Source organism: Silurus meridionalis, chromosome 3 (assembly GCF_014805685.1).
Source record: "Silurus meridionalis isolate SWU-2019-XX chromosome 3, ASM1480568v1, whole genome shotgun sequence".
Lineage (NCBI taxonomy): Eukaryota > Metazoa > Chordata > Actinopteri > Siluriformes > Siluridae > Silurus > Silurus meridionalis.
The window spans coordinates 9374144-9397216 of NC_060886.1; the positions used below are offsets into that span (position 1 = coordinate 9374144).

Here is a 23073-nt window from a genome sequence, read left to right on the forward strand (position 1 = left end):
TGATATTATCAAACCAACTTGTTTTAAGAGGCCCATTCTCAGACTTTTTGATAAGGCCAATATGTGATATGTCTTCATTCTGCTCAGTAAATTGGCCTTAAATAAAATCTCACTTTTGCTCTGTAACATTGAAAATGGAGGTTTTAAAACCCAACGCTTTCAAATGTATAACAATGATAATAATAACTATTATTATTATTATTATTATTATTATTATTATTATTATTATTTTACATTAGAAAGTGGGAGGCTCTAAAAACCTTTTGTTATTATTATTATTATTATTATTATTATTATTAATATTATTATTATTACCACTCCTATAGCTACTTTTTTCTTCCTCCTTTACTTTTTCTACCCTTTCTTCTACAGCTACTAGTAGATATTTTACATTTCCTATTACTCACTACTACTGCTAATAATTCTTTTACACCAATGTCTTCTATTACGACTCCTTCTTCTTCTGCTACTTCTTCTTCTACTTCAATTTCTTTCTCTTCTTCTACTTCGTCTTCATTTTTTTTTCTACAACTACTACTTCTAAGCAATTTCTACTTTTTTTACATAATATTTTCCTTCTACTACTACTTCTATTAAAATTGTCTTCTTCTTCTTCTGTTTCTTCTTTTCTTCTTCTTCTTCTTCTTCTTCTTCTGTTTTTTCTTCCTACTCTTATTTTTCCTACTATTAATATACACCAATTTCTTCCTCTTCCCATTCGTCCTCTACTACTACTCCTGATAATTCTTTTACACCAATGTTTTCTATTTCTTCTTCTTCTTCTTCTTCTTCTTCTACAACTATTACTTCTTCTACACCAATTTCTTTCTCTTCTTCCATAACTATTGCTACACTCTTCTTCTTCTTCATAATCTTTTCCTTCTACTACTTCTACTTATTCTTGTCTGCCTCTACTTGTTCTTCTTCTACTACTACTTCTACTTCAACAATTTCATCTTCTTCCTCTACAATTATAAAAATTTCTTCTTCCATTTCTTCCACCCCATCATCTTTCCCAGTGTATTATCACCTTGTGTTTGACCCTGACCATGGATGTGTAATATGTCTTCATTTTGCTCAGTAAATTGCCCTTTTCTTAATTCTTGACTTTGCCCTGTAACAGCGGAAATTGAGATTTTGGAGCTTCCCTTTTTTTTTTTTTTTTACACACATGTCCCTGTCCCATCAAACCGACCTATTCATCCATAATTACTTTCATTCTCTTCCATTTCCTTTCATTCTGATATGTATATATTTTTATTCTCTCTGCACATCCGTTTCATTTCCCTCTCTTCGAATTATTCGTAATAACCCATGCCTTATATATGACGGAACTAAAATAGAATATGCATGTGTTGATATTAGTTATTAGAAAGAGCCGTTGCAGTGTTCCATGGACAAACAACAGGATTTGAGAAAGATAAGGATAGGAGAAGGAGGAGAAGGGAGAAAAAGGAAAGAGAAGAAGTGTACTGTTTGATTTATACTAAACTTCAGTGTTATTTCCATACAGAGGTTTAGCTTCTGCTGCCAGTTCAATCAAATCGGTCCAAGCTCTGTCACTTCTTTGAGAAGTTGGGCACACGGGAGGGCAACGGGCATGAAATTATACCTACAGTCTACTGCCTCTAGTTCCGTCTTACTTAAATTTGGTCCTTCACGTTCAAGTTTTTCCCTCCTTCTTTCTATTTCAGCAACATGCCCAATGTCACATGACAAGGTTGAAACCTTTCCTATATTACTCAGGTATTTTATTATGTTTAATTGCAGCATTTGAAAGAGAAACAGCTTTTGGGCAATTTAGGATGTTTTTGTGTCTATAGTGTCAAATCTTGATCCCTGCAGTTTACAATCTAAAGATGATTGAGTGTAGAGCTGATTGGTTTCGGGATGTTAAAGTCAGCCGGAAGCTTGCGACATGACTGAAGTCCCACTTCATGTTCATTTTGTCCTCTTCTTATTACCAAGAATGGAGTTATAGCCCGTATAAATATAGAAGGATGAAAGACAGGGAGAAAGCTGCACAAAGACAGAAATCAGTGTCAATGAAAATTACAAGATGTCTAGTGAAAATGGAAGCTCATGGTAGAGGAGCCTTATGGCAAAAAAGAGGTGAATTGTAATCAAAATCAGATTTTTTTTTTGTTTTTTTCATGTAACACTAGATGATGTTTCACGTAAAATCTGTTAGCTTTAGTTTATTATTGGACATAAAGGTCAGATCGATGTCCGTCAATGGGATGAGAGACAAACTACGGTTTTGTTCCTGTTCTAGCTGATCCCGATCCTATCTTTCAGCCCTCCATCGCCCCAACAGAAAATCAATATGGTCAAATCAGTCTGCAGGGAGAATAAAAGAATAAAGAAGAAGACCACGATTGGATACTAGAAACCTATCAGAAGGCTAATATACAGTGAGCGCACAAACCTTATTTATTCATTTCTACATTTCAATTTACATTTATGGCATTTGGCAGACATCCTTAACCAAATTGAATAACACAGTCTCTATCAATAAACATCCTGATGCTGGTTGATTAGGACACAGACCTTTGGTATAAAAACTCTATTGAGAGAAATATAGGTAGAAATCCGAAGATCCAAAAAAGATGTTTATTCCACCACCTCAGTGCCAGAACATAGCGGAATCTTAAAACATGCCTGCCTTGTTCGCTGAGTGATAGAAGGTCTGGTCAAGCGGTGGTTCAGGATCCTAGAGAATATGGGGCAGTGCAGGGTGAGAAAAGTACTCTGAGTACTCTGCTGATCCGAGTTTGGCGTTGTATTGAATCCAGTGAGGTGATTCTGCTTCATATTTGCTTCGGACTTGCACAAAAGGTCTCAGGAATACGGGATGACAAAAGTGATACTGATACTGAAATTCTGCCTCTAATTTGAATTTGTAAGTGTGTTGAAGTGAAGCAAATTGAGGTTGTATTGCACGGCTTGAAATTGTGCACAAAAGGTTTTAAAATCTATTTGATTTGATGACAGTCTGCAGTGTTTCAGCCAGTGAGCACTGCAAGAAGGGTTACAGTTCATGTACAAACAGAGAGCAGGAGGGAGGTGGATTTTTTTTATCAAACTCAGAAAAAAACATTACAGTGGAACAGTTTTCTCAAAGCCTGTATATATAAATACATTATATATGCAATTATCACTTTACATTCTTATACAGTAACTGTATTCGCCCTTCCATCCATCCATTCATCCATCCATCCATCCTCCTGCAGTCCACTTTACTTAGATGAACATTTATTCAGCTTTTTCACTTCACTAATTGCTTGAAAGTTCCTTTGTGTAGTTTATACAATTGAATCTGAATTCATGGACTTTTTGTGGAAAATTTAGATCTGTTTAAGGATAAAGGCGAGCAGGGATGTGGGTCAGAGAGAGAGACCATGTGAACCAGAAGTAGTTAGATAAATTTCCTATAGTTCAGCCATGAAAAGAACTACTTGCACTGATTGGTTCTCCAGACCACTGTGGGCTATCGGGCGTGCCTTTCCATCTCGGACTAAACTAGCCTGGCATGTATTTCCGTTTCACCCTCCAACTCTTCAGCACCACCTGTATAGATCTGCTATGGGGGTCGATCTGGTATGAGGGTCACTCTTACTCCAACCTTTGCAACAGCAGCATGACTCTTAACATCTCTAAGTTTGAACATGCTTAACAGAGCTGTCTTTGGATTCACTCAGCAGTAGCAGTGTAGCAGATCTAATCCGCCAACCCCAAACCCTATCTACACTTCAATTCCAAGAGATATAATGGCTGTACTATATTTAACTAAAATATTCCCTACAGCAGCTTTACTATCAAATCTGTATTTCATAGAGAACACTGTGGTGACATCATAAATATCATGTACGTTTAGGAAATAACATTTACAGCATCAATTCTTCTTCACACACACACCCACATCCACACATGTACATACTGGAAGCCTGGTCTGCATGTTAGATCTTTGCTTTATTCTCAGAAATCTAATTAACATACAGTCCCTGGGGAGAGATACTCGTCTGGGGGTCTATCATGCCATAAAATACATAGCGGCTCTTCCATTTGGTACTCTGGTCATGATACACTTCAAAGAGACTCAGGGATATAAAAGGATTTGCTTTGGACAATACACTATGATTTTTCACCGTTTTCATTCTATATCAGCGACTAAGCTCTGTCCAGGGACTCATTCATTTCTGTTTTCTGAATATTGTATATTTGTCTTCTGTACAGTAAACCCATACTTTATATTATCTCCAAATACTCTAGTAAATTGTCTAAAAGAAAGTATGCTGCTGCATTAAAATCACATGACTTGTGCAATTTGTTTGCTTGCTAGAAGTAGTTTTTGGGGTTACCTGTTGGCAGGATTTACACGTTTGAAAAGCGACCTCTGACTAACTGAGATAAGAGGCTAGCTTTTGCAAGTGAAAATAAAACCTCTGGCTAGTAATATGCACTTTAAAAGGAACCTCTGAACTAAAGTCATGATTGCTTAATAAATTTATTATAATCCTCTGACTGTTAGACAAAAAGATATTACACTTCTAGCAATAACTATATGTATGTTCTTTGGAGTCGGTTACATCATGTTAACATATAAGAGTCAGATTATCAACCTTTATTACAAATCAGAGTCAGATATTCAAATCATGTCATCACTCTCAATCATCACGCTCAGCCGCACCTATTTTTTTCTTTTTGGTCATAAAAGAGCAGCGGACTGAAATAACAATACTCTATATTTTCTGCCTGAAGATGGCTATAAAATTGAATTTAAGACAAAAAAAATGTAAGCCATGCGAGCTACAATTTCAATTTGATCTAATTCTTCTACAAAAATGTCACTTTGAATAAAATCTGAATAATTCAGATGTGCTATAATTACATTCAGATTGTAGTGTAGAGGGAAACAGCAAATACAGAACAAACAGACCTAAGAAGGCCAAAAAAAAAGAAAAAATCAACAACAACTCGCTACACTCATTTGGTGAGGACCGCTTAATGGTGTGGAGAATGTCAGATTCACCTTGCCTTCATGGCTACCTGCACACCAAATGGTCTCTCACACCCAACTGCATCAAAGCTGATTAGTTTGCTTAGGAGCATTTGCATGAAGCATGACAAAATCAGTTTGATGCACCTCATGTATTCTCACTGTTTGCTATACATGAACCATTCTTAAGGGGTTTATTTAATAGATGTAAATGGATGTAAAAATATAGCCATATAGTTTATTATAATATAAAAATTTTTTGTCTTCAATTCTATCTTTAGACAATAATTGTAGTGAGAACATTGATTATTTTGGGAATTAAGATGCTTATTTGAGGTATTCACTTTGCTTGGCACTTAATACATCATGTGTGAAGTGTGTTAGTCGCTGGGAGTCTGTTGACTGTGGAGCAAAATTGGAACTTCCAATTTCCTGTTGCCCTAGACACCGCCTAAACACAAAAAGGAGATGATAGATACAAAAGTTTGGTGATCAAGATTAAGGTTTACCAAAGTGATGGAAAGCCTGAAGTGTGGAGAAATAAAGGATCTGCTAATTATGCAAAACATTGTATGTGGTTGTAATGTCATGGCTTGGGATTGCTTCTGGATAAGGCTAACTAATGTTTATTGATGATCCAACTCATGACGCTAGCAGCAGAATGAATTCTGAATCTACAGAAACACTCTATCTGTCAATATACACAGAGTGTAATTGGGAAGCTCTTTATCATGCAGAAAGACAATGACCTGAAACACAACAAATGATTTCATAGGGGGGAGAAAGTGGAGAGTTTAAACCCAGTTGAGAAACATTTTTTCTCTTGAGGTGGAGACTAAAAGGAGAAACCCCCAATATGAACAACAAAGCTGAAAAAGCAGCATAAAATAAGTACGCAAGAGTTTTGTGATCACAACGGGGTCTATTATGCAGCTATTAAAAGGCTATCTGTTCCAAAACTTTGCTTACCTAAAAATGGAGTGGTTTGCCATCAGAAGTACACACATAGGTGGAAATATCAGGAAAAGAAAGCTGACATTGCCATTTAATACATTCAGAAGGGGCTGTTGGAAAGTATGTACAAACTGGAAAAAAAAAACTGTTTAAATGTTAATTTGAACCTATGGGTCATTGCTGTATTTCTGTTACCGTCAGATTGTATTATGCAAGTTGACTGCTATGCATGTAAGGCTATAGTGTTCGTTGTTTGCTAGTTGTTATATAGAGTAAGATATGTTTTCATAGTCTGTGACCTATTCACTTGCTCATTATGTTCTTCATGCAAACTGAATTGTGTCTCTGAACTGTGTTTTTTCTGATATAGACTTCTGTGTATATCACAAAATATATTTCACTAGTACCAAACATTCATTATAATCTAGCTTTTCTTCATAAATCACTGAAATATGCTAAACAAGACTGCAATATTAAATACATAATGTAATGGAATTATTATAGACCTAGAAGCTTGTGGTTTGTGTCAGACAGCCATTTTAAGTACCGATAATTGCGCCTATTGGCAGATCACCCTGGCATTGCAAGTGACTACAGATCTGAAAGCTGGTCTACCCATTATATTTTTTTTCCTAAAACTGAAGGCTTTAGCTCTCAGTGCTCACAGGACCTCTACATTCAAATTCAAATTCAGTCCCCAAACATTGTGTATCTTTTCAATCCCATTAGCTTTCATTCATTTGCCATATTAGCATCAATATTCAGTGCCTGACAGATGTGGCCAGGGCTATGGATATCTCATGAGACCAGATAACATTCATTTCAGACCTAAACATTTCCCTTTCATTACCCCCTGTGTGAAATGGTTCCAACAGTCTAATACCTTGTATGTGATAACACTGGAATTGTGAGGATCACATGTTTGGGGAATATGCTACTATTATCCATTTCAATTCCATAGCATTGCTGTGGGGATTTGCCAAAGACCTTTGCAGATTTTTAAGGGCATTTGTTTCATGGCTTAATGAGGATTGCGAACTGCCTAACATCAGTAGCATTTATTAATATATCACAGAGATCCAGGACCATGAACACTGAAGATAGTGTACTTACTTCATCTTACTTAATAAAAATAAATATTAAAATAAGAAAGACTCTGAACCAGAAAAAATATGTATATAGAGTGTTAATGCTCCAAGGATCTTAGTAAGTTCTCACTTCAGTACTCCCATAAGGGGCTAATATATATGCAATATATGTGCATATTATCAAGTCTGTGTAAATCCAGTAGATATGTTCAGGGTGACATGCTTGCACTGTGGATGGTGATAACATCTCACAGCTCCAGGGCCTAGGGTTTGATCCTGAGCTTGGGTTACCGTGGGCTGTTTTCTCTCCTGGTTTTCCTTCAGTTCTCTAGTTTCCTTCCACCCCCCTAAAACATGCCTACAAGTGAATTGCTGATGTGTATATATGTTTGTGTGTAGGTGTAAAAAATGCCTTATGATACGCTGATCCAGAGTGGATTCCTTCCTTCTGCCTCATGGCTCATGTATAATGTTCTTGGGACAGACTCTAGATTCACCTTAACCTTTTACTGAAAATGTATGAATTAATACATATAGTCATGTTACGGTGTTGGTAAGTGTTTTCTTGATTCTGGATAAATTACCCTGGGAATGTCAAGGCCACAGTATATAAAACTTTTCTTTTTCCTCCAACATTTCAGTGAGTCTTCTTATCCTAGATAGGGCAGAGTCATCCTAGAAGAGACCAATCACATCATGTTTCATCTCTGGGTAAAGGTTTAGGAAAAATATACAACAGAAAGCTTGTAAGCCATAAATTATTTGTGGCATGTTTCCATGTTTTACAGTTCAGATGAGAATTTGGTGTTTGGTCTTATTAATGTGTTTTTCAAACCTAAGGCTTTAGAAAATATGAAGAAAAAACTTGGTGGTGGTCTTGGGGAAGTATAAGTGGTCCCGAACATTCAAAGAAGCAAACTATATTTTGAGTGACCTTCAAGCCACTGCAGTAAAGCATATCAAAAACCATTAGGAACTTGTTGATAAGTGGAATATTTTTTACCAAGCTCACAGAATGACCGAGCACTGTTTCACTTCCCTGCTCAGGCTAGCCCACGGCTGTCATGAGTCTATGGTAGCACACTAGTGCCATTTCTGATTAACAGTAAGACACTTTTAGCATTGACACAGCAAAGAAAAAAAAAGTAGTTTTACTTGCTGGAGTTGTTTATGACCTGTCAGTGTGTTCAGACTAAACATTCTGCAATCTCACTACTTATAATCACACACTGCATGCTTAGCTTAAGTTCCACTCTAATTAAATGGTTTATGATGCTAGTAGTACTAACCCTAACCCTGTCTATATGATTTGTGCTGGAATATTACTGATGCTAAATATTATTCATAATTGAGCACCTTCATCACAGTAGATGTCTACACAGAGCACACAACATCAACAGGGACTCCTCACATCCAAGTCACAACCTGTTTAACCTCCTTCCACCCAAAAAGAGACATCCATCCATCCATCTTTTATTCCAACAACTATCATCCTACTCTACATTATACCACAAGCACCCTGATGGCTCACTAATGCTGTCCTGATTTTACTGCCATTAATCATCATGCAGTTCAGCTCCAACCTGTACATTTTCTATCATTTCTGTATAATTGTATATAATTGTATTTGTAATTTACAAAATATTTGATATTATCTTCCATAAATCTGTATACCATCTGTATATACATTATATAACATTTGTACAGTTGTACATGCAATATACATATCTTATAGTGTACATTTATAAATTTGTATCAATACATCTCTATGTATACATCTCTGCATCTTAGATGCATATTCTTTTCTGTGTTTTGGGTGTTTCAAAGCTGCAAAGGTGTTCCTTTTTATTGGTGTCGCTGGACAAAGAAAAAGAGTGCACCCGGCTCTGCCCTTCACTCCCAAACCAGCGATTGTCCACTCACGCCAAGTTTTGTATTGTAAATTGTTCTGTTTTACTAAATTGTGTACTGTAATTTTTTAATTGCTAACAAATTACAGAATACCACCCCATACTGATCATTCTTTAAGACCCCCAGGTAGGATAAGCCATGTTTCGACTTATATATTCAAGCTGCAATGATGTCATCTCTATCGTAAGTCTACTATGCACTATATATATATATATATATATATATATATATATATATATATATATATATATATATATATACTACTATAGAAACATGTCATCTCAAAAGAAACTAATAAAATAATAATTTCCAGAGTGTAAAATAATTACATAAATATAAAAGAATTAAAAACAATGGGAGAGATTTTATGTTTATAACATCTGAGTATTAAAAACTTAAAAAGTATTGAATGTATTAATCAAGATACATTAAGAACAGATAAAAATGTGTGATTAAGTTGCGATTAAATATTTTAATCGATTGCCAGCCTTGTTATACACACACACACACACACACACACACACACACACACACACACACACACACACACACACACAAGTCACCACCTGGATTTAATTAAACAAATAGGTAAGAGCCTCCCATTGGATGATAACTGCATGGATAATTATGTTCCAGCTGGCACCAAGTTATTTAACAGTGAGCAGCTTCTTCTTTCTTAAACAACCATGTTGGAAGACACGTCCTGTGGTCGTGGAAAATGTGTTTATCTGTTTCAGAAGGGTTAAATTATTGGCAAGCATCAAGCAAAGAAAACATTTTAGGAGATTGCTGAAACTACTAAAATTGGGTTAAGAACTGTCCAAACGCATTATTCAAAACTAGAAGGATAGTGAGAATCATCATCTTCAAGGAAGAAATGTGTTCAGAAAAAAATCTTTAATGACTGTGATTGGTAATCACTTAAACCTTTGGTGATATCAAATCTTAAAAAACAACAACAGTAGAATTCACGGCTATGTTTAATAGTGAAAGTAAGAGCATTTCCACACGGACAATGCGAAAGGAACTCAAGGGATTGGGACTAAACAACTGTGTAGCCTTAAGAAAACCACTTATCAGTGAGGCTAATCGGAAAAAAAAGGTTTCAATTTGCTAGTGAGCATTAAGATTGCACACTGAAGCTATGGAAGAAGGTCATGTGGTCTGAGGAGTCCAGATTTAACCTGTTCCAGAGTGATGGGCACATCAGTGGTAAGAAGAGAGACAGATGAACTGATTCACCCATCATGCCTAGTGCCTACCGTCCAGGCCTGTGGGGGCAGTGCTATGATCTGGGGTTGCTGCAGTGAATCAGGTCTTGGTTCTGCAGTGTTTCATGCCCAAAGAATGAGGTCAGCAGACTACCTGAATGACCAGGTTATTCCATCAATGGATTTTCCTTCTTCCCTGAAGGCACAGGCATATTCCTGGATAAAAATGCCAGGATTCATCAGGCTCAAATTGTGAAACAGTGGTTCAGGGAGCATGAGACATCAGTTAATTTGCTGTGTACCTGTACTGCCTATTTTGGAGCCAGGCAATAGACGTCTTATCCCACTAACACCACAGTGTTTTAATTAATGTACAGATTTTGATAGAATGTCACTACCGCATTTCATCTTGCCTTCTTGAAAGACAGATCAGATGCAACGTTCATGACAACAGTGGGTGGTTTCCACCAACAGCGTCCTCCTCCCCTCATTGTTGTTCAGTGTTTCCTACCATAGACTTACAAAAACTGCCATTCTCATATGAAAAAGATGCTTTAAGCTGTCACACTGGGGCTCTTAGTCATTAGATTGAGGATTCTAAGACGTGTCCTTGCACTGATCTCTGTAGAATGTTCGGTCCTAGTGAGAACAGCTTTGCTGAAATGTTTCCTTCAGTTACCAAAAAAACAAGAGAGAGAATGATTTGTAAGCAGTTCTATAAGGTAAAGGGTTTTTTTTTTCCTTTAGTCTCTTGAAATAATTTGAGCTCATGTCATACAGTACAAAAACATATTGCAATTTTGTTGGGAAGGGCAGGAGAGCAGAGGTGTGTAGTTCTTTTAATACTGCAGGGAAGATCATACCAACATCTGAACTTATTGGAACGTCTGAATCCAATCACACTTTGTACACGAGGCTGTTGTCCTGCTTGTGCTTTTTTCATTAAGGATCTTTATTGTAGTGCTGCAAAATGTTTTCAATTTCTTCCCTTTTTTTCTTTTATTTTTAAACAAGTCACTCATGCATAAATCCAGATCATGTCTTAGACTCCACCAATGTTCTTTCCTTTTTTTTTATTTCCAGATCTGTCTATCCTTTTTTATTCTTTTTGAGTGGAATAGATTTTCTCTTCAGAGTTATAACAGTGGTTATTTTGTCTCTCTTCTCTGCCCAGTCTTTTCCCCTCTGACCTCATATTGTATCTGTATTGTTTTTGAAAACACAATGGTTGCACTGGGTATTACAGCACTTCTCTCTAGCACGCTCATGTTTTTGCAATCTGATCTTGGAGATATATTTATAGGTCTATACATGGATCGTTTCTAGATACTAATTTGTGAAATTGTAGCAAGGCAGCATGTGCTATAACATGTGTGGACACACACACACACACACATGCACACACATCTCCATAATATAGACCGTGTGGGAGCTCAAATGATTGCAATTTGCTCCATTTGTGTAGCTATATGGGATTGGTTGACATAGAAGTGTTGATGATGGGGTGTAAGTGTTAGGTTCCGATGGACCCATCCACCCTGACGCCCTGATTATGGGTAATTTAGCCCTGCTGTGCTGGCATGGGATCCTACCCACGCTGCCGGAGTGTGCAGGAGTCCGTGTGTGTGTGTCTGTGTGCGTGCTTTTGTGTGAGGAAATTAGCTAGTCACTGACTTTCCATTGCCATTACCATGTGGATCATTTGGATTGCAATTCTGAAACTCATAAATACACAAATTGATTTTGTATTTGGGTGTAACGTCCCCTGAGCACACCTGCAAGCTGTGTTTACCCTGTCCTCATATGCAATTACTAAAGATTGTATTAACATTTCATTTATGTCACAGCAGGCCTGCATGATAATATCAAAAAATGGTAATCATTTATCACTTGTTAAGAATAAAATACAAAAATAAATGCATAATAAATACACTATAGTTACTGATCAGGCATAACATTGTGACCACTAGCCTAATATTGTGTGTCCCACTTTTTGCTACCAAAACAGTCCTGACCCAATGAGCATTACCAGCATTCACGACTGTTCCTTTCTCGGAGCACTTTTGATAGATACTTCCCACTGCACACCAGGAACATCCCACAAGAGCTGCATTTTCGGAGATGCTCTGACCCAGTTGTCTAACCATCACAATTTGTCAAACTCGCCCAAATCCTTACACTTGCTAATTTTTCCTGCTTGCAACACATCAACTTAAAGTACAAAATATTATCTTGCTGCCTAATAAATCCCACTCACTAACAGGTGCCATGATGAAGAGATAATCAGCGTTATTCACTCATCAGTCATAATGTTATAGTGTCATAACCTGTGCTTTTGTGTGTGCATTGTGTGGCTCACTGGGAACCTTTTGGGGTGTCGGGTGTCAATACTTTTGTCCATATAGTGCATGCATCAATTATGTTTTTTTTTTTTTTTCATTGCAAATACAAATACTATTAGATATTAATACAATAAGAAATATGTAAGTATATAATATAATGCAATTATAATATAAGAAATGCATGCATTAACACACACGTATCCATGTGTATAGGTTCTACAAATTGTAGTTGACAATAAAAAGTAAAGTGCCACCAAAAGAACATCATGTTTACTTCTAATCGAGTTGAAGGAACGAGGTGGCTGTATGTGGGTCTAGTGAATGTACTGTGTAAGATGGAATAATTATCGAGCCACTTGTTCATAATTGCTCTACAGCTGACCCTAGTAATAGAACTGCCTTCTCATCCACACTTTTCCTGCCTTAAGCCGGTCCATCTGCTAATCTGGTAATAATTGTCTGTTATTGTACGTTACTAATGCAGTAATGTGTTTTGTATGAGACAAATGGGGCTCTCAGTATTCGTTGTAATTGGAAATTCAGACCCGATTGTCCATGCCATGCCGGTTTCACTTTGATGTTGATTTCACGGTGCTTTTGAATATCAGACTTTTGCTGGATAGGTGATTTTCTCAGCAAGATCGCACAAAACGCTGAGTGAATGTAGAAGGACTAAATGGTGTAAATATTTGCTGGATCGCAAAAAGCATGTCCTGGCTCTTTTACATCATGTCAAATGTTTGTATTTGTTAAAAAAAAAGTACCTAGATTAAGCGTTCTGTCCCTATTTGCAGTAATTGGCAGTTCTGCAGTATTTGGACAAGGTAAAGAGTACTTAATTAGCAATACATGCATAACATATACAGTACATACATAAAACAATGTAAAATATTGGCCCACCACAACCCATTAGAACAGCTTCATGCAACCCGCCATAGATTTTTGACAAATCTCTGCAGCTGTTTTTAATGATGATGATGATGATGATGGTGATGAATTCTGTGTTCGGACACCAGAAGGCAATAGGACATGATTTACATCATTTTCATTCTCCCCAAACTGTTTAATACATCTTAATGCTCTGTGAATGGGGGTGGAGTTAACCTGTTAGAGGCCACTCCCAGCAACACAGAAATGATTCATGATAAGATAAATGTGAGCAGTTAGAATGACTTATAGGTTTATAAATCAGTCCCATTTTGATTGAAATGATATTGATTTGCACTGAGTCTTCCTTTTTCTCTCAAGTGGGCCCAAGGTCTGCTAGTAAAATGCCAAAGCAGCATACAGTAATATAACCACTGATTTGTTTTGAATCTTTCACCTGCTGTGTCTCACATAGCATACTACACCTTATTCACTATTCTGCACATCCTCTACTATACATTATGTTCATGTGCATTATGTAGAAGCGGATTATTATTATATGGAAATAACATCAACGACAAATTATTTAGCTTTTAATAGCAATAAAAATGACTGCATAGTCTATAATAAAAGCTTTTCGAAGCAGCCTCCACTGTGTCTTAATTCATTCCTGTTAGGATTATGTTAGTGGACAATGTTTCCTCTTCGCTATTGCACCTCATCTGGTCCTGTTACATGACTGACTGCACCTGAATCATGATTTTTGTTAACGAGCACGAGGATATAAACTTCATCTTACACCCCCCCCAGTTTGTCTCAAGTTTGTCATTCATGGTCTTCTTGGTTTATGTTTCTGCTCCTGGTTCTTGTTCTCTCTTCTAGTTTTAAGTGTATTGTTTCTCTGCACTTGCATCCTATTATCGCCATATTACATGACAATTCCTGTTGTGTAATTTGGGATCAAGACATTTTGTGGTGTTGCACATTTTCTCATGGCCTATATGTTATATTCTGCATGTTTTATAGAGGCTTTCAAAAGCCTTTACAAATTGCAAGACACAAAGTGTGCTTCTCCCCATCATGCATTTGTAGTATTTCCAGAAGGGCAAAATGTGGTTAGTTGGGTATGTAGTACACTTTGGACAATTTGTGGTAGCCAATGTTTGTGTGTGATTTTATTTTCCACCCAGTACCATGAATGAATTGGCACAGTGGAAGTGCTTTGGCTTTAAATCTGTCATGTAATCTGAGGAACGATGAATCTGCAACCTTGGTGTAACCATAGACAATTGACTGTCCTTCTCCTCACCTGTTGCTAATGTGACTCGCTCTTGTGGGTTCCATCTCTACAACATCAGAAGGATTCGAGCATTTCTGTCCAGACAGGCTGCTCAGGTGCTTGTTCAGTCTCAATGTCATTTTGAGACTGAACTACTGCAGCTCTCTGCTGGCAGATCTTCCTCTGAACGCTATTTGTCCACTGCAAATGATCCAAAACGCAGCTGCACGACATGTGTTCAACCTGCCACCCCACTGGTGCGCTCCCTCCACTGGCTTCCGGTAGCTGCAAGACTGATTCTTGCCTACAAAACTAAAAATGGACCAGCACCATCTTAATCTAGAGATCTCATCACACCTCGCACTGCACCATGCTGTCTGAGATTCTACAGCACTGCTCGACTTGTTCCACCTTCTCTCAGGGTAAGAGGTAAGTATACCTCAAGGCTCTTCTCCATTCTGGCACCAAGGTGGTGGATTGAACTTCCCCTAGATGTCTGAACAGCAGAGTAACTGGCTTTAGCTGAGTCTTCAAGCGATGGGTGAAGACCTACCTTTTCCTGAAACACTTAAACTAACACTTTTTTTCAGCTTGCTTTGTTTAAAAAAAAAAAACAATCCTCTGAGTTGTAGGCTGATGGAATCTTCAGTTTGTAATTTAGTGAACCAATGTTGATTTATTTATTGATAGAGATCCAAAGCACTTTTGCTCTAGATAAGGGCGTCTGCTAAATGCTGTAAATGTAAATGTAAAAAAAAAAGCCACATCCAGGTGCAGGCTTAATGAACATTAAATGCAGCAGTTTAAGTTATGTTTGGCGCTGCCTCCTGATGAACATTTGGCCTGCAGTGGACAAATCATTTTCCCTGTAGAGTTCATCACATTATTACCCACAGTGCACCATAAACAACTGACATACACTACTTCTACGCTAAGTACAGTACAGTTGCCTTCCCCTTGAAATGTACTTGTTATGATCGACATTAGAGTAGCTCATTGGAGAGATATTGGAGTGAAGTTTCTCCTGAGATTTGCTCCTCATATCATCTCTGGGAGTTTTTTCTTGCCACTGTTGCCACAGGCTTGCTCCTTAGGAATGAACTTAGGAAGAATCTTCATATATATATATATATATATATATATATATATATATATATATATATATATATATATATATATATATATATATATATATACACACACATATACACACATAATATTTACATTATAACACTACTGGTGATTGAATTACTGATTATATCTTCATCATGGCACCTGTTAGTGTGTAGGATATATTAGAAATCAAGTGAACATTTTCTCCTCAAAGTTGATGTGTTATCATCATCTTCTTCTTTCGGCTTCTCCCATTAGGGGTCGCCACAACGTATCATCCGTCTCCATAGCGCCCTGTCCTCTACATCTGCCTCTTTCAAACCAACTACCTGCATGTCTTCCCTCACCACATCCATAAACCTCCTCCTTGGTCTTCCTCTACTTCTCTTTCCTGGCAGCTCCATCCTCAGCATTCTCCTACTGATATACCCCATGTCTCTTCTCTGCACATGTCCAAACTATAAGCAGGAAAATTGGGCAAACATAAGGATTAGAGAGAGTTTGACAAGGACCAATTTGTGATTTCTAGATGACTGGGTGAGTGCATTTCCAAAACTGCAGCTCTTGTGGGATGTTTCTGGTCTGCAGTGGTCAGTATCTATCAAAAGTGGTCCAAGGAAGGAAAAGTGGTGAACCGGCGATAGGGTCATGAGCGGCCATGGTTCATTGATGCATGTGGGGAGTGAAGGCTCGTCTGTGTGGTCCAATCTAACTGACGAGCTCCTGTAGCTCAGATTGCTGAATAAGTTACTGATATTAATGCTCAATGGGTCGAGACTGTTTTGGCAGCGAAGAGGGAACCAACACAATATTAGGCAGGTGGTCATAATGTTATATTTTCGGGTCGGTGTGTTTATGTATATAACAACCTGACATTGTTGTGTATGTTTTCAAGTTTGATATTAATAATAATACAAAAAAAGAATGTGCTCAATGTGTGAGGCGGACAGTAAACAAACTTGTGGTCCACCACTTTAAACATTTCTAAAAAAAACTCAGATTTTAACCATATTCTGCATATACAAAGCATTAAACAGACATGTACAGAACCAATAGCCCTGTACTGAAAAATACGGTACGAATACATGTACTGTTACAACCCCATATTTATATATAGTGATATAATAACCCACCATAATGATTCTAGACAGTTCGTTTCTTTGTATGGGGGTAAACTCACAAAATCAGTAGGGAATTATATAATTATTTCCCCCACTGTATTTGGGCTGTCAAAATGAACGCGTTAAGGCAATTTTAACGGCAGAAATGTTATTAATGCGCAATTATTGCAGCATTCATTTCTGTTTGACCATTTTTAATACAAATATAAATAAATACATTTAAAAGTGACAAAATTAAAACTTTCAACACATCACATTTATTCACAATGTCCTTTTTTAACTCAGTTATAAAAAAATTGTAAACTCCACCAAAACATTTTTTTTAATCATTAAACATTTGCTTTACTGATGCGGCAAGTCTCAGATCAAGCACCAAAACCCGCCATGAAGCGCACATTTGGCAATTACAACCGTCCGTGTGGAAACAGCAAAAGTTTCGTTTGGTGTCCTGGTCATTTACGTTATTTAAAACACCATAATCACTTTAAAACATTTACAAGTATATTTTGCCTTCATGCTCTGTGTTGAGTTTGGTTTTACTAATAATAAACATACATTTGCATAAAGCATCCATATTTGTCCATAGCCATGTTGATTAGAGTATTAAAAACCTGAAAAGTATTAATTTAAGGTACATTTAGAACAGATAGAAATCTTAAAATGAATATCAATGCATATGTGCATATAATATTCAAATATGATTCACTGTCTCAGGTAAAGAATTCTTTACACTCTATTTATTTATACTAAAGTGTATTGGGACACCTGAATTTTCCAGCCATATGTGGTTCTTTTTTCTATTATCACAAAGGCACACAATTGTATAAATTGTCAACAAAACATGTCCAAGCATGACAATGCCCCTGTGCACAAAGCCAGCTCCATGAAGATATAGTTTACATGGGTTTGAGTGAAAGATCTTAAGTGGCCTGCTATAGAGCTCAACCCAACTAAACACCATTGGGATGAATTGGAATGCTGACTGCACCCCAGGCCTCTTTACCCTACATCACAAATCTATCAACACAAATCTTGACAAGCACACTCCAACATCTATTGAAACATCTTCCCAGAAGAATGGAGGTTATTACAACAGCAAATAGGTATTAAATGTTAATGGAATTATTGCATACAAATCTTATGGTCAGGTATCCACAAACGTTTGGCCATACAGTCTATCTGATATAGATATATATATATATATATATATATATATATATATATATATATATATATATATATATATATATTTCGTATAGATCTAGAAAATAAACTAAATAAAAAAAAAATGTATGACGTGTGGAAATCTATGATTGGTTTCTTTATGCTAAATTGCACAATAATGGGATTATCTGATGGCTTTTACCTTGTGGGGACATTTTACTGGTACCAATGAAGAAAATTCAAATTTCACGTAAAAAAAAAAATATATATATATATTTATTTATTTTTTAATAAAAAAGGAGCCAAAAGGTTTCCTTATGTAACAAAGGTTAGACTAGAATTACATTGAAATTAGGCATAACATTAATTAGCTGCATTAATAATTGTCAGAAAAAGGTCCACACATGGATTGTAAGACAAATATGTGTGTGTATGTGTGTGTGTGTGTGTCATCCCTATTGTGTTATAGCTGTGACCCAGTCTAAAGCTTGGATTGGAGGCACAGGGCTGAGGATCAAGCGTTAAGAGCAGTGCTGACACTCTGCAATAAATCATTTATACAGCCTGCCTTCACACAGACCCGGCACTGCCAAGAGCCTTCAAACACATACATCATTTACCAGGCCTCTCTATAACTCGCTCTATCAATAATGTGTATAGCCTGTATGTTAGGCGTAGAGCTCCTAAGCTGTGCTCAGATACTCGTGTGTAACGTACACACACACACACACACACACACACACACCATATACATACCGATATCACAGTATGGGGTACATCATGTTCAAACTGTATGTTAATGATCCGCCCACAGCTACTGTACATATGCTGGCTTCACTGTGTGGTCACTGTGAATATCAGGACAAAAATTTCCACCATATGGACCTAGAAGTGGGCTAGACATAATTATTGATGAAGGCGATGGGCAAAAAATAAAAAGAAAGAAAAAAGGAAAAGAAAAATGCTGTTTCTCTATCTGGGAGTGGTTTTTTTCTTTTTCTGTGTATTTTCTTCCGAGTAAAAGAAAAAGAGGCCAGAGACGTGACACAGAACAAAGAGTTTCTTTTTCTGTCTCTCATTTTCTCTCTGTCTATCTGTCACTTTCTCTCTCTTTCTCTCCCTCTCCTCCTCCCTCTCACTCTCTCGTTCTCTCTATTTCCACATCTTGGCCTGTGGAGACATATGCAAGCCTCCTGACTTTCGTTCAATAAAATATGCCGAGTCCTACTTTCCCTGAGACGCAGGAAGCGTTCATCGCTGCTTTCCACAAACACGATCCTTCCTGTTGCTTTATAGGCTTTTGAGTAAATTCTGCTTTTATAAATATCATTTATTAAACAGCTTTTTTTTTTATAGCCGAACGTTGCAATCCTCTTCTGTCATCCATTAGCAGAAAACAATAAAACTCCATCAGGATAAAACACACATACACACAAAATACACAATATACTCACATCCACCCCTTTTCTAAGAGCATTAATCCTCATTTAGCGCTCAGTGTGTCCAGGGATCCGATTCAATTTTAAGGCGTTTTGGTTGGTTGGTGCATGGGACCTGGTCATACCCCTATGCCCATTAGCATGTCACTAGCTTGGGTTCAGAGCACAGAACAGCAAACACTGCACACGTTATGCTTGGCTTGAACTAGAAACGATGGAATGTGCTTTTGTGTTCTACAATCTTAGATCCTGCTTTGTAGCAGATAATAATGAATGCAGTTAATATTAGCATTTTTAAGATACTGCAGTTCTGAGATCACAAATGCACACATTCAAGGGAAAATGGGAGTTCTGAAGTGCTTCTGTGCAGCATTATAGAAATATATGGATTTATGTTATCAGCCTTGACCTCATTTAAAATGAGACGTTTTCATAATCTGTTTCACCCTAAAAGCTTAAAGTACCATAATGATATTTTAAACAAAATTTCCTGTAAAATGTACATTAAATACAGGAAATAATTAAATTAGCAGTAAATTAGCAAATGAACACTGAAATTTTGCATTTAAAGTCGGGTAATATTTACTCTGGACATCCAAACCTGTCTAATTCAATCCAGTTTAATCCTGTCTAATCTAACCCAGTCTAGCTCAGTCCAACCAAATCCAATCTATCCCAGTCTAATCCAGTTCAAACTATTATTTTTTTCCGTAGTCCAGCCCAATCCAAGTCTACTAATCTAAATTGAGGACGGGGCAGCAAAACCTCATTATCTAGTTTTAATTATAAATTTTCACAAGCAGTGTATTTGTATGTTCATGCAAAATAATAATTCTAATTTAAAAATTGCAATTTGACCCATTTACATATTAAAAACGTACTTGCCTAAATGACAATCAGCAGAATGAGTGATTATATAAGAACATTAAACATGCAGCATGTCAGCTGGAGGCATCATAGACTTTTGGAAGGAAAGAATTAAGGGGTGCTAATGTATCTAACAGTGTAGCTTCGACTTGTCTGTTTGTCCAACATGGTGGATCAAGTCGTACACCAATATCTAAGGCCATGTCCACACTAATACGTTTTTTGAAAACCCATTTGTTACTCTCAATTCTGGCCTTCATCTACACTGAGACAGCTTTGTCAGTCAACGAAATAGTAGATTTTTTAAACTCTCTACAAAGTGGCTAAATTTGAAAATGGTGTAAAAATGGAGGTTTTTGAAAACTATGGTGCATATTTAGTCATGCTGCTGCGTTTCATGGAGGTGGAAAGTAAATAAACGGCAAGCGGAAATGATGCAGATCAAAACCACTTGCGATTTAATGAAATAGAAACATAACCTTCGGTTGATGTATTTTGATTTGTTAACGTAGCAACTTTACACATGAACGATGGAATGATTGGTCGTGTTGTCACAATGGCCAGGATCTTTTGATCAACAGACACTGCCCAGATAATTTTAGAGTCAAAGATTGGGATGAAATAGGAAGTTCATTATTTCAGGACAGATCTCTGCCACTAGCTTTGTTAAACATGGGTTTAGGAACATGCACTGACTTTTGGAGCTTTGAGAAAACTGCAAAATGCAGTTATGCAGCACAGTCTTTTAGGGCTGCTGCTATCGATTATTTATTAATCGAGTATTCTAATAATCATTCAATCGATTAATCAAATACAATTTTTTTAATTAAAAAGCAATACTAATTTAGAGAGAGAAAATGAGACAGGTCGCTTAAAATGAACAAAAAATTTGTTTTTCTTTTTACAAAAATTTAATTGCATACAAGAATATCTGTGAAAACTATTTAGTCCATTTAACTGCCATGTTACATCAAAATACAAATACAGTGCGTTTAAAAAAAGCCCTCCGCATAGAGTAAGTTATAGGAAAATATTAGTTTAATTAAACTCAATATTATTCTTATGTATATTATTCTCTCTGATGTATTTATTTATTAAATCTCGTACAGTATCGCGATGTGTTTTTCTTGTCTCCTGAAAAGCTGCTTGAAATCTTCCCACAAACTAAATCCGTGTATTTATCGGCAGCTTTAAAACGTGCTGCACTACTCTGCTCTACACGGCCACAGCAGAGAGACATTTTAAACGCAGTGTACATAAATAAAAATCTGAAAATCAATTTCAAACTACTTTAAAAACAGCAACCGCACTGTGCTGTTTTCTTTGTTTTTATTTGAAATGACCCCAAAATTTCTGACATTTTCTTATCTTTGTGTAGTTAAATAGACTAAACGAAGCAAGGAATCGTTTCAGCCCTACAGTCATTTCATCAATAAATGTATCTAAGAACCACCTACTTGTACGCAAAGGCCTATAGCCTCGATGGCAAAAATGAATTTGTTTTACATTCACGGTATTTGGCAGATGCTCTTCTTACAATGATCTCATTTATACAACCAATTAGTTTATGGTTGAGGTCCTTTCTCAAGGGCTCATAAACAGCATTTTGGCAGTGCTGTGCTTTTAACTCAATATCAATGTCTTAACCACTAAGCTACAAATTCTACAGAATATCCTGAGATCAATTCAATGAAAATGATCAACTCGTAATCAATGATCAATTTATCTACATACTGCTTCAACAATGAAAATTTATTTCAGTTCACTGACGCTGACTACATTCTGCCTTGAAATTGCAGTGCAATTGCAGTATCCAAAGGTTTATTTTACTCCTGGAATCCCAGAAGTGCATATCCATGTAAGTGCAGAAAGACATTAAAATCATAACCTTCGACATCCTGAATGTTGTGGCCAGAAAAGTGTACCCAAAAAAAAAAATCACACGCTCTATAACCTGTAGGCTGGACGCCCAAGGCTAAGACTATGCAGCACAAAAGTGTTATATAACTTCACTAATAGTGCGACATGATAGTGAAAGACACACTAGCACTCAGCACTAACCTGAACAACACATCGGGCGAAGGTTTCATGTAAGTGTTTTACTACAGTGAAGTACAATAGGTAGAAAAAAAAAAGTGCTCACATTTTTTTGAGAGAACAAACGTTTTATGCTCCACAGCAAGATTGACACCCTACTCCAGGTCCTGTCCAAGAAATCTGAATTCCTGATCTGTCAACTAAAAGAAAATGCGCATCAGATGATGGAAGCTGAGGAGACGGTTGGTGAAATATTGTTTTTGGCACTGATGGCAGAAGAATCAATAGTTTACAAACAGCCGGAGTGTGGACTAAACCGTATGAACTCCATGCGCATTATTTTGCTCTACTATTATGCAGTGATGTTTTTCACAGAGTAAAGAACTTAGACTTGCGGCTCTATCTAGCGTGCCTTTGAAAGCTTTTTTCTGTTAATTCTTCAAGGTCGTGTTGAATGTCTAAGAATAAAAAGTCATGTTTTAGGGGATTATGTAGCTTCTGTCCAGTCCATGTTTTTAGATATACTGGAGGGAAAATCAAATCATTGTCTTCCCTTTTACGAAACATATAAAAGAATCAGGGACAACTTTCAGATTGTTGGCATGCAGCATAGATTTTTATGTTTATGCACATCAGGCACATGGATGTTTCGTTGTGTATATACATGCGCTTTGGTATTGA

General features: G+C 36.8%; 1 long non-coding RNA gene across 1 annotated transcript in view; it reads left to right on the plus strand.

The window, feature by feature from the left end:
- LOC124383321 overlaps positions 1-23073 on the plus strand; it is a 39450-nt gene that overhangs the window by 3243 nt on the left and 13134 nt on the right. Inside the window, exons 2-3 of the long non-coding RNA XR_006925260.1 lie at positions 22155-22213; positions 22535-22634. This is a non-coding gene — a long non-coding RNA (uncharacterized LOC124383321). The remainder of the gene's footprint in view (positions 1-22154; positions 22214-22534; positions 22635-23073) is intronic.